At 39.6% G+C, this 13,130-nt stretch overlaps 1 protein-coding gene across 5 annotated transcripts in view; it reads right to left on the bottom strand.

Annotated features, from left to right (window-relative positions):
• PRKAR2B (protein kinase cAMP-dependent type II regulatory subunit beta) overlaps positions 1-13,130 on the bottom strand; it is a 95,951-nt gene that overhangs the window by 23,154 nt on the left and 59,667 nt on the right. The window lies entirely within an intron of this gene.

Here is a 13,130-nt window from a genome sequence, read left to right on the forward strand (position 1 = left end):
TGTCCTGTATATGGCTATTCTGCCCAAGTGTAGTACCATGCAGTTACACCTGCTAAATATTACCTTATTCCCCAAGCCATTTCTCCAATGTGTCAAGATCATTTTCAATTCTAATCCTGTTCTCCAGCATCCTTCCAATCCACTCTCAACTTTGTGACAACTGAAGATTTAATAAGCATACTCTCTAATACATAATCCAGATTATTACTGACAAAACAGAATAGTGTTTATTTGTGGAATACACACATGGCAGTGAAACAGCACTAGCTGCTTGGGGGTTACCTTATCCAACCAGTTTTGCAGCTACATCCCATGCAACTTACATTAAGACACTGCTTGATGTTCCCCAGCTTGTTTAAAGGGGAGTCTTGTCAGACAGCATTCAGAAGTTTCTTAAAGTGAAAATGTAGGACATCTGCTCCTTTTCTTTTATCCACAAGTTTTAATCTCTCGTTACAGGGTATTAGACAGTTCCAACAAACCCATGCTGATTGCTGTTTGTTGCTTTCCTCCAGGTACTTACAAAAAGTTTGAATATTTGTCTGTAGTTTCTCTAGGAACAAAAATTATCTGTAAATCTGTGATAGGCCTCTTCCCTCCATAGCTCCCCCACCCTTTTAAGGATCAGTTTTCCTATTTTTCTGTTTTTTCACACACTCTCATTTTTCTTCTTCAGATTCTCAATGGTAATTGCTAACAGGGCTGAGACTGATTTAGCCAATTCCTCCAGTTTCCAAGTATAGCGTGTCTCAGGCACAGCTAACCGGGGAGCACCTAACACATTAATTACTCTCTGATTTGTCCTTTCTCTAGTCTAGGCTGAGTTTTCCATATGCTCTTGATACCACTAGTGAAGATTGATGTGCTTCTGTTAAGCAGTAGAGCAACACCTTCCTGGAATATGCTCTTACCAGAAATATACTTCCAGAACAATTTCTGTAACTCCTCATGTTCTTTCTTGTGCACAGTCTTTTCTTGTTCACATTTTTTGGCCTTGGCTTCTTTGATTATTTTTTTTTCTCTACATCTTTTGCTATCCTTTTGCACTTGTTCTGAATAATCCAAACTAGTTTTAATTTTCTGCATGGTTCCTTCTTGTGCTTGATATAAATGAGGTGCTTATATTTTAGACAGATTTATTTTACTATGCTTTTTGTCCGTCTCCTGTGCTGTCTCAATTTGCATTTTTTCTCTTTATATTTTTTCTTTGAGGAACAACCAATTCCTTTAACTTCTTTACTCCAGACTCCTTTCCAAAGAGATTATCCCCACAGTCCTCTCATATCCCCTTGAAAACTGTTATTCTGATTCTTTTACTCAACCTCTTTCCCTTCCTGAAATCTGTGAGCTCTGTCACCCCAGGGTAATTCTCACTCAAGCTGCCTTTTCTCTCCCTATTCTTGAACAGTTTCTCCCTTAGAGCTGGTATCAAATAGAATAGCTTCCCCTTCTATTGCTTTTCCCACCGTCTCAAAATTTGGTTGTAAGCACATTGCGAAACATGTTGGGCACCTGGTATTCTCCTCTATTGGTTTCCAACAGATGACTGATTAATTAAAATCTCCCATCATCACCATCCCCTGTACTCTGCCAATAAAAATCCCCACCTACCTGATCTGTTTGGTGATCTGTGTAATGCCTGCATAACAATGGAGCCCATGAGCTTCTTCCCCTTCTACTATTACTCATAAAGCATCAGTATGTCCAACTCCCTCTACAGCTGGGTCACAGCACAAGTATCTGAACCCGATATACAACAGCAACAGCCTCTTCCTCCTCCCTGTCCTCCCACCATGTCTTTGCTATGCTAGTTCAGTCACACTGTTGCTCATGGATTAAGATTTCAGGTCCTCTTGTTTATTCCTCATATTTCCTATATTATTCTACAAACAACTTCTAAAGTAGTGACAAGGCAGACCCATTAAACTCCTCATTACCCCATCCAATTAAGATGATTTCATGGCAAAGCATATCATTGCACATATTATGCAGAGTCCCAAAGGAATTCTTGGTCCTCACCATATCAGGCACCCAGCAAACACTAAAATGTCAACTTTATAAAACTTGACAAAACTTAACAAAACAGAAATTGATAAAAATCAATTAACTTTCTTCAAAAACTTAAAGAAATTTGATACAAGTCCCTCTGGAAGCTACTGAAAGATTCCTACCAAGTTTACTAGGAACTGGATTTGGTCCCAAATAATAACAAATGCCCACAAAAGGAAGTCTGCAATCTGTTGAACAACTATAATATTTTACCTCTATATAAACAAAATGTTCCTACCAACTGTTTTATGGTACTATAGTTATTTCAGTCTTGTCTGAAATAAACTTTAGGGGATTTTATTTAAATAGCAACAATAATAACATGCCAAGTAAACACCATAACCCATCATAATGTAAATCACTACTTTGTTTCAGCTGGTATCAGCCTCTATGCCCTAGTGCATGTATGTGTCAACAAATCTGTATTACAGTACAGTGTGTTGCTGGGTGCATGAATAGTCTGTTGCAACCTGAGGTACAGTTACATCCTGACCTTACCTCCGATAAAACCTCTACATGAAAAAAATTATACAAAACAGGAATTTAATTTAATAGCTTTGATGTTGTTATCCCAGAATTGACAGGTCTCAGAAAGCCTGGCTGAACTTTTAACAGTCTTCCAGACCACACAAAAGAAACTGAATTTAGCCTCATCCATGCCCATCCTGAATCATCTTATCAGTCCCTTTCACATAGCCTGAAGCAGGATCAGTCCAAAAAGAGAGTATGTTCCTGAGGTCTTCTGTGTCATCTGGTGTCTCTGCTCTAACTTCACTCTTCTCTGCTAGAAGCTCATTTCAGTCAGTCTCATTAACTATTACCAGCAGGTGCCTTCATTAAATATTTCTTCTTTATCACTGATTACGGACAATATATTTAAGAACTGCAGTTTCTCCTGGCTAGTGCCCATCTGCCCAAATTTTAAAATGATTTATTCTTATCATCTGTGATGAGAAACTTACTCTTCTGGTTCCAATTCTGTACTTATTTTGCCTTGGCTTATCTTTTTCCCATAATCAAGGATGCATCTTTCATTTAGGTCACAACTTAAAGATTATACCAATGCTGTGGCTCTGCGGTTTTAAATATGGAATTTCCTTTCCTTCATTGCTTATTTCAGTAGCCTGTCCTACAGACTTTATAGTCTAGCAACATATTAATTTCTAAGTGCATACCACTAGATGTCTCATGGAAAAACTTGATACATTTTACTTCTGTTCTTGAAATATGGTCTCTGCCATTACTACGGTCCACTGAATTTCATGACATGAACATTGGGGTTTGGCACATGAGAATCCCAATGACATAAAACATCTAAAATTAAATGAGATGCCTCTTATGTAGACATCCACATCTGCAGAAGTCATCTGGATTCCAGTTACAGTTAATAGAGAGAAACCGGCACATTTACAAAGTGATTCATCTGACCTGTATTACATGTCCAGATTAAGACGAGATTAATTAAAAATGTGACTAATTGGCTGAGATAAATCTTATCCTTCTTGAGATGAGTCCTGTTAGTTATAACAAGCTGCAAGACTGGTTCCCCCACTTCTCCATTTAGTCTATATTTCTTGGAAAACAAAGAAATTCATCATCTGATGATGATAGGTTGCTCATGCAATAGCACACCTTCTTTATTCATTTCGTATATTCCAGGGAGACAGTCTGTGGTCCCCATCTCTTTTGTCTAAGGCTTGACTGGCACCACGGACATGAATTATTCTGAACCATTCCACTGCTGGTGGCTGCAATACTCAGTGTTCAGTATTTTATTTTCCTGCCTCTCCAGCTCATTCTACTCTCCCGACAGCACACAGTACATGGTGACTTTATCATGCTCAAATGCCCTGCCACATTTTGCTACGTGTCACTGCTGAATGCAATACTCACATCATTGCTCAAAAAGCAGTCCTAATACCATTCTTAGGGACCTATTTCATCCCATGCATAATTATAGCATTAAAAATAGTGATACAAACACTGTACATATTTCTCCATTGGTTGCTAAGCTCAACTAAGTGAAACTATTTTTATTCAACTGAGGATTATGTTTCACATATACTTCCCCAAGATGGACACAAACAAGCCCAAATACATCAACGCAAAGGATTTGTAGGAAAAATCTGAATTGTCAAAAGGCAGTGCATTATTAAAATATACATGGACTGAAAACTGCACACAACTCTAGATGGATTGCTTTGTCAGCAAGAAGAGGTAAGCTTTCATAATTTCTAACTCATCACTCCAAGTAAAGTCAATTTTCTGGTTTTCAGCTAGTAAATATGTTTTATATTAAAAACCAGAAATACAGTCACTTCAGATATGAATGAATTCTAAAATGAAAATTAACATACAGTTAGTAATTGTAAGATCACAAAAAATGTTAGTCATGCTCTATCTGTTCCCTTGATGTATCATGAAATAAGAAGCTATCAATAATGAAATGAATGAAAATTCATATATAATCGTAAAATAATGTATTATACTCAAAACATGGCAGGAAAAACAATCAATACGTGTGTATCCTTTCCAAAGCACAGAACCCCCAAGTCATAAAGCATATTACAAAGAATTTTACAAGAGAAAAAGAGCTGTGGAAATATTTCTTCATCCCATTCAGGACAAATCAAGACTACAGTTTTGCCAGCATGACTATCAGGCTGGAGTGTGAAAACAGACCATCTCTAGCCACTGTAGCTACGCCAGCATGCCATACGTCCCTACAAACATCCCTCAGTATGACAGCTATGCCCATCCCCTCATACAGCAAGAATGTCACTGCCCTGGTTTAGCTGTATGAAAATTGCTAAGGTGACCTACTGGTAGCATGAGATTTTTTTCCATTTTGTCAGGATGTACTTCTCTTCATCTACTAAACACAGATTAGAAACATGGTGCACAGAGACTCCTTGCATGGCAGGTGGTAGTTCCAAACTAGACCACAAATACTACTGGACCTCCAAAGTTTGACACAGAAACCCATTTTTTAACATCTCACCAGTTCCTGCCACTGCAGGAGGAACTAGCAAGACAGCCCTGCACCCCAAAATCCCAATTTCATAAGTAGTTTTTATTCAAACAAAAGTAACCCTGTGTGATGGTAGCAAGGAGAAATAACTGGTCATGGTCTCTGATGCTTGCAACTATCTAATTCTAGACCTGGTTTTGACTGGACCACATGGTAGATGAGACTGAAGACCTGTAAGTAAACATAACAACTGAAGAACAATCCAGAGAAAGGAGATCAACTTTCTCTTCTATCTGAGCGCACAATGAGATGAGATAAAAATTATCTGATTCTACACATGATATAATAAGGCAATACCAACTGGCTCTGCTGCTGAGATCCACCATTTGTGCAAAACCCTGAAACTATTTCAAGGAGTTAAGTTTACTTTAAATATAAGCTAATTTGGAACAAAGCATGATCACTGGGTCTATCATTTCCCATGATACTGTCAAAAAGAAGGCATCTGTAAAACGCCTACGCCTGATAGGGTCACTAAACCGAAACTTTATCTAGGCACAATTAGGCGAATTAATACACAGAATGCCTAATACTGTAATTCTGTGTTATTGCTATTTTAGACATAGAGCATTTACATTACAAATGCTATCCAAACTGGAATAAAAGTACATATGTTCAGAATAAAGGTCTGGCAATCACAGAGATATGAATATTCTTGAGATTTCCTCACATAAAACAAACCAAAAATTGAAGAAATTCCCCTCCAGTCTACCAGATTTATGGGGTAACAACTTTTGAGTGGTCCACTACCTAACACAAATCACTAAGTGCTCAGGACACCAGCCTAGAAATCCAAAGCTGGATAAAATCCAGGCAGCTTGTTTCCTCTTAATTATCAGGAAGGTGGCCTTCAGTTCATTAGGCGGCAACTGACTGAATTGGAGTCTTGGAAGCACTGCCAAGACAGTCTGTTTCAAGATCGGCTGCTCATGAAGGACAGTTATCTACTCTTGCTTTCAGTATAAAGACTGAAATTCTCCAAAGACTGCCTGATAGTCATGAACACTCCAAAGACTGCCTCATAGTCATGAACACATACCAGGTTTGTGCTCAGCTATGCAGCTCTTTTGGAAGACCTTGCTCAGCCAGCACCACATGCTTGCAAGAAATCAAAGACTCACACAATCAACTTTTCTACAGTATTTTCTCTTGTCCATCTGCTACCAATGCTATTTCTAATTAGTCAAACTTCAAGATATTTCCTCCAGCATTTCTAAATAACATGAAGTGCCTAATATAACATGTAGCATCTTGAATGAGGTCCATGCCAATAGTGAGTCATAGAACCTCCCACGGATTCTCCGTTCAAAAGTCCACATGGGGTTTATTCATATTTCACCAATCCTCACACTGAAGCAGGGATTTCATCAAGATTGTACTGAGCACCATGAAAGCCCATTTGAAGAAACATGATGGCCCACACAAGACATTTGTGGATAACTTTATCCCAGTTGAGTTATTCATGTGTGGGCACCTTTGCACAAGTTCCTTAATATTATTTGGTATATAACAGTGAAAATTGCGACGTGTTAGACTGCAGTACCTTCCTGTACTCCAGAGGCCAATGCACTCTGCATCACAGCTAGCACACTCATTGCTGGGTCAAAGATGCATGCTCTTCCCTGAAATCATAGGGGTTTAAATCATTAAATAGGCTCCTCCACAGAAACAGTATGTTTGAACTTCACCACAAGTAGCTGAAAAGATTTTGCTATTTTTAAATAGGGAACCAGAAAGGGGCTTTAACAGAATTTCCCTAAGGACTTACATAGTACTTAGTCCTATTTCTAGTCCTATTTCAGTTCTTTCTATAACTGTGTAATTTGTCAAGATGGAGCTAAAAAAACAACCAGGCTTCTGGCTGATGGTAGGAGACAGTTTTGCTTGGCTTCTCAGGAAGTGCTTAACTTCATCTGTCTGTGAAGTTTTCACTTTCATCTAGTGAAAACCAGCACAAACACACATTACTGTGTCCAGAACACTGCAGGTAGTTATTAAACAATAAAATCATTACAAAAGTAAGATGCGCTTCCACTAGAAGAGTTTGTCAGTATATACCATGTAATATACTACTTACTCTATAAGCTTTCCCAACATAACATATGGAGTAGCATAACATATAGCAACATACTGTACTCTGATGTTGACTTGGGTAACCTTCTGTTCCCATTCTCATACAAGTTCAAGCAGTTCACAATGCTACAGTGTGTCATTTGGGACACATCTGAAATATGCATATTTGACAAAGTCTAAGCAGGCACAGAGCTGTTTGCATACATTTCAACTTTATATTTGCTAATACTACAGGATAAAAACAGAACTGCAACCAGCTCTTCCTCCCCTATTTAGTACTTCATAGCCATCAACTACAGGTTTTTTCCCTTATTGAAACGTCAGCATCAGGAAGATCTCAGAGAGCGTACATTATTTTCCCACTAGAAAACTCATGCCTTACATAGAAAGTGAGCAAATATAAATTGCAGCTATTAAGCAAGCATATTCTGAACAATGCAACCTCAACTTTTTGCCTATTTTTATCTGCTTTATACAAGCAGATTTAATATTATTTTACATCAAAATATTTTTCAGGATTCTAAATACATTTCAAATACTAAACAGCTTTGAAACCTGATTTGCTACAAACATTTTAAAAATTGAAGCTACAACTGTTCATTTCCAGAGCCTACACCCTGAGATGTACATATTTGCATTTTTAAATGAGTAACATATTAGTACAGTTTAAGGAAACTATATACAGTGCAGTAAACCACAATAGCAGCTTGTTTTTACCCAAAATGAATTATCTGTCCAGTCTGACAGTGTTTGTTATTTATAGTGTATATCATGTCAGGTTACATATAATAGAGCCAAAAAGGATAAAATAGTTGCTGTTGATTTTTACTAAACTATGTAAACTTCAACAAGAAACTATTTAGATGAGTTCTAATACATTTGAAGACACATTAAAGTGGTCAACAGCATACTTAGCCACTTCTTGAAAAACCACCATAGCCAAATTTTTCAAACTTGATGGCAAAATTACATATATTGAATACCTTGAAGAGGAAACGGAAACACATATTCAAATTAATTTATTACCCATTAATCTCTTTTAATCTCTCCTTTCGTTTGTCCACTCATGTCTTGCCCTCAATCTTGCAAAATACCTGAAAAGGAGGCATTAGTTTGGGTTGTTAAATGAAATATGTGTATTTGGGGCTTAATTATTAAAAATAATTATTTTTAATGATAGGTTAAATACAAAAGATGTGTGCAGAAAGACACCACTGAATTTACAAATCTAGCAGAGTAAAACATGAAACTATTAATACAACAGAACAAAAAAAATAGAAAATAGGAGAAAAATACAAGTAGAGAGAAATGCCAGAAAAGGAAGTACTCAAAGTTTGGAGTTATAAGAAGATATTGAAGGTGAGATGTAAGAACCAGTCAGACATAGGACAGGGTGGGTAGAAAGAACTGGGAATTATTTGCAAAAAAAGAAAATGCTAAAATCATAGAAGTAAGTAAGTGTATTGGGTTTGCATGGCAAGGTTTTGGTAGTGGGGGGGCTACAGGGGTGGCTTCTGTGAGAAGCTGCTAGAAGCTTCCCCTGTGTCCAACAGAGCCAATGCCAGCCGGCTCCAAGATGGACCCGCCGCTGGCCAAGGCCGAGCCAGTCAGCAACGGTGGTAGCGCCTTTGTGATAGCGTATTTAAGAAGGGAAAAAGTTACTGCGCAACAGCAACAGCAGCCAGAAGAGAGGAGTGAGAAGATGTGAGAGAAACAACTCTGCAGACACCTAAGTCAGTGAGGAAGGAGGGGCAGGAGGTGCTCCAGGCGCCGGAGCAGAGATTCCCCTGCAGCCTTGTGGTGAAGACCATGGTGAGGCAGGCTGTCCCCCTGCAGCCCATGGAGGTCCATGGTGGAGCAGATATCCACCTGCAGCCCGTGGAGGACCCCACACCGGAGCACGTGGATGCCTGAAGGAGGCTGTGACCCCGTGGGAAGCCCACGCTGGAGCAGGCTCCTGGCTGGACCTGTGGACCCATGGAGAGAGAGGAGCCCACGCTGGAGAAGGTTTGCTGGCAGGACTTGTGACCCCGCAGGGGACCCACGCTGGAGCAGTCTGCTCCTGAAGGACTACACCCTGTGGAAAGGACCCATGGAAGGGACCCACACTGGAGCAGTTTGCGAAGAACTGCAGCCCATGGGAAGGACTCATGTTGGAGAAGTTTGTGGAGGACTGTCTCCTGTGGGAGGGACCCCACGCTGGAGCAGGGGAAGAGCGTGAGGAGGAAGGAGCGGCAGAGACAACGTGTGATGAACTGACTGCAACCCCCATTCCCTGTCCCCCTGCACTGCTCAGGGGGAGGAGGTAGAGAAAATTGGGAGTGAAGCTGAGCCCAGGAAGAAAGGATGGATGAGGGGAAGGTGTTTTAAGATTTAGTTTTATTTTCTCATTACCCTACTCCGATTCGATTGGTAATAAATTAAATTCATTTCCCCAAGTCGAGTCTGTTTTGCCCGTGATGGTATTTGCTGAGTGATCTCCCTGTCCTTATCTTAACCCACAAGCGTTTCGTTACATTTTTTCTCCCCCTGTCCAGTTGAGGAGGGGGAGTGACAGAGCGGCTTGGTGGGCACCTGGCATCCCGCCAAGGTCAACCCACCACATTAAGGTAAGTAAGGACATACAGAAGGGGAAGAGTTGAAAGACACTCTTCTCCAAGGCACTCTAACTAACATACTAGAAGAGGGGGAGTGCCTATGCTGTGTAAAGGAGCACTTTGAAAAGTAGGAGGGGAACCAAAAAAGCATAAGAAACACAGAATTCAAGTGGGGAAAATGAACAGCAGAACTCAGGTCTGCCAGCAGGTCACCAGGTAAAACAGCCAAGCACCACCCTGATTTAACAGGACTGGGGCGAGGAGAGGGGAAAGGAGAGGGACTGGTGTTACAGATCTGCAAAGAGTTACAAAGGCTAATGAAACAAAGGCTATGGAATCACATATTTATGGCTATTTTATATGCTGGTGTTTTAAAGACTAATACAAAATCTTCATTGCTAAAGGAAGGATGTAGTACGGGAAAGAAAATGGTTAAGAGTGACACACAAAGAAAATAATCACTGATAACAGGACATGTAAAGATATAAAAGGATTCAAGAAAACAGAAAAAATGTAGATTAAGGGCAGATAAGAGAAGGTGACCTCCAAGCCAAAGACTCATGCAAAGAGTGACTGTAGGGAGGTTAGGGACAAAGCCAAAACTATTGGCTCTGACAAGCTTGTCTCAGTGTCCTGCCAGCGGACTGAACTGATTTGACCAAGACAAGGTGAAAAACCTGCCAACAGCAGTATGATCAATCATCCAGCAAAATGAGGAAGGTACAGATAATACTAAATCTAGAATACTCCTAGGAACCTTTGGAATGATGTCTAATTAAGTCATAATTACAAGTGTTCCTCAGAGGCACGTGTCAAAAACAGCGTTCCCACGTACAGGGTAGACTTGGTTTGGGCAACTAAGGGAGTGCAAAATTCTATCTCAACAGGCTTCACAGAAACCCCTGCATCCATCTGGGATTCAGAATAGCAAGCTGAGGATAGGCACCTAAAAAAGAGGTGGAGTCATCCTTTTCAAAGCATGGTTGCTATAGCAAATTTACCTTTGCTTTTCACAGCTATGGGACATGGGGAAGGAAGCTTGAACCCACCTTTCCCCATTTTCCAGAAGTAACCTACATTCTACATTACAAAACACTCTGTAACGAGATGCTCTTCATTCCTCCTGGGCCCAGGCTGTTAGGCAAAATGAAATGCAGTAATAAGCTAAATGAGCTTGTCTCCTGGAATTTTAGCATGCTGATTTTAGGTATGTTGTCTTTGGTCAAATGGGTAAGTCATGCTCACATAATCCTCTATATGAGAAATACGATAAACTAGATTTACTAAACACATTCCAGATAAAACAGGAAGACAGGTAGACAAAAAACACTATGGAAAATATTTCTGCCAAGTTTTGAAAAGGTTGATTTTGAACATCTGGTTTCTCAACAATTCCAGAAAATCCATTTAAGACTTTTTGCTGACAGGATTCTCTTTAGATAGCCAAAGGAAGTTTAGAAGACAGATCATAACTATGAAATAATATATGCTGGTTTACTTTTTCATAGTCAAAATATAAACTGCTGTCATGAAGTAATACTGGTACTACATACTAAGGTAATAAAGCAAGCACCCAACATAGCAATCACTACACGCTAACCTACATCTGTAATAGTGCAGACAACTATAACAAGCCAAAAGATGGACTACAAATATTATCCTTCCAAGAACTGAGACTGTAATCACCCTGAGAACACAGATTACCACACATATTCCCTAATAATATAAGTTGTCCATAACTGTGTGACTGCTTACCACTCAGAACAAGAAAGAAGGCATCAAGGTCTCACAGAACTAGTTAATCTTTTTCTAAAAGAAAAAAACTCCTAAACCTCCACTCGTTCAGCTAACGAGCTGTCACTACTTGGAACTAATATTTCTCAGAAAGTCCTTAGCCAAAGGTAAATGCAGACAGCGTACTCTGATGACTGAAAAAAACGCATCTTTATTCCCAGCTTTCTAAACACCCTCCACCCCTCCCACACATACACATTTGGTACCATTATGAACTAAATACCACTGTATTCAAGAGACTAAATGGGTGAACACACAAACTGATGCAAATCTAGCTTTTTCCTGCATACTGTAAAACCAGTTTTATTTCTTCTTCTATCTATGGATCTTGCAGATGTCCACAGTGCTGTTTTGCTCCCTCTTGTTTTATACTACTACAAGAAGATGCAGAAAGGCTGGATGAGGTGTCATCAACACATGTAGGGCACGCCAAGCTGTATTACTCTTTTATGCTGGTCACCACCACTTAACTCCGTTTTCTCATTACCTACTTAAAACCACATTGCGCTTGAAGAGAAGCTGGCTAAAGATGAACCCAGGAAAACTGACATAATGTATGCAGAAGAAGATCACTGATGAACACCTGGCAATGTGACCTCAAACAGCCTCAGACTGTCAAGACAGTTGTTTTGGACTTCCCAGTCTGCTCCATACCCAAATGGCTGTGATGACAAAAGCACGCTCCTCCACCTGCAGCTGACCAAGAAAGATTGTGCTCTTTCCACGTAATGAAGAAAGGACCAAAGTGATCCATGCATGAACGGCATCCAGACTTCTGCAACAAATATCTAATAATTATATCACATTATCTTGGAAAAAGCTGACCACATCTCCACAAATACTTTGCTGCTGTATTCCAGTCCCTGTTCTAGTATTCTCCATTTTCTGCAGAGTTCCTCATTTTACACAAACCTCAACTTATAGTCCTCGTCTTAATACGCAGGATCTCCACTGGGACCAGCTCTTGCATTCCCATGCACAATCATTACCTTACACTGTTTCAACAGAAAATGAAACTGTCAACAGAAGAAAGCTCACGAGTGCAAATGCAGCAACCTTCTCAGCAACTGAATCCACACCAGAAAACCTCAGAATAAAAGTGGACTTGTCATTTTGAAAACTAAACATAAAATTCATGCTTCTAAGTCGGTTTCCTCTTGGTCAGCTATACACGCAAAACAGAACCATACTTTCAGGGATATAATATACACATGAAATTATTCTTAATGAATGGAAGGGAGGAAAGATTTTTATTTCTATTTTTACTTCATAAGAGGAGAGATAATAACACTGTAAACTACAATTCCTTTCAATTTGGAGGGGAAAAATATAAAGATCCTAACGTGAGCCAGACACCTTACATTTACTGAAACCAATATCGCAGGAAATGGTGTATCCCAGGTGACCACTTTTCAGAAAAGCTCCTAGAATTACAGCACAAGTTAAACGAAGAGTTAACATCTCGCTTTGCGGGGTGCTAGAATTCAGGCTTACAGTTCAGTCTTTTTCTCCCAGGAAAGGAAGTATCTACAGATGCTCTTCAACAACAACTCTGTTAAATATCAAAGGAGAATAAATGAACCCTT

The sequence above is a fragment of the Gymnogyps californianus genome, chromosome 1 (assembly GCF_018139145.2).
Source record: "Gymnogyps californianus isolate 813 chromosome 1, ASM1813914v2, whole genome shotgun sequence".
In the NCBI taxonomy this organism is placed as follows: domain Eukaryota; kingdom Metazoa; phylum Chordata; class Aves; order Accipitriformes; family Cathartidae; genus Gymnogyps; species Gymnogyps californianus.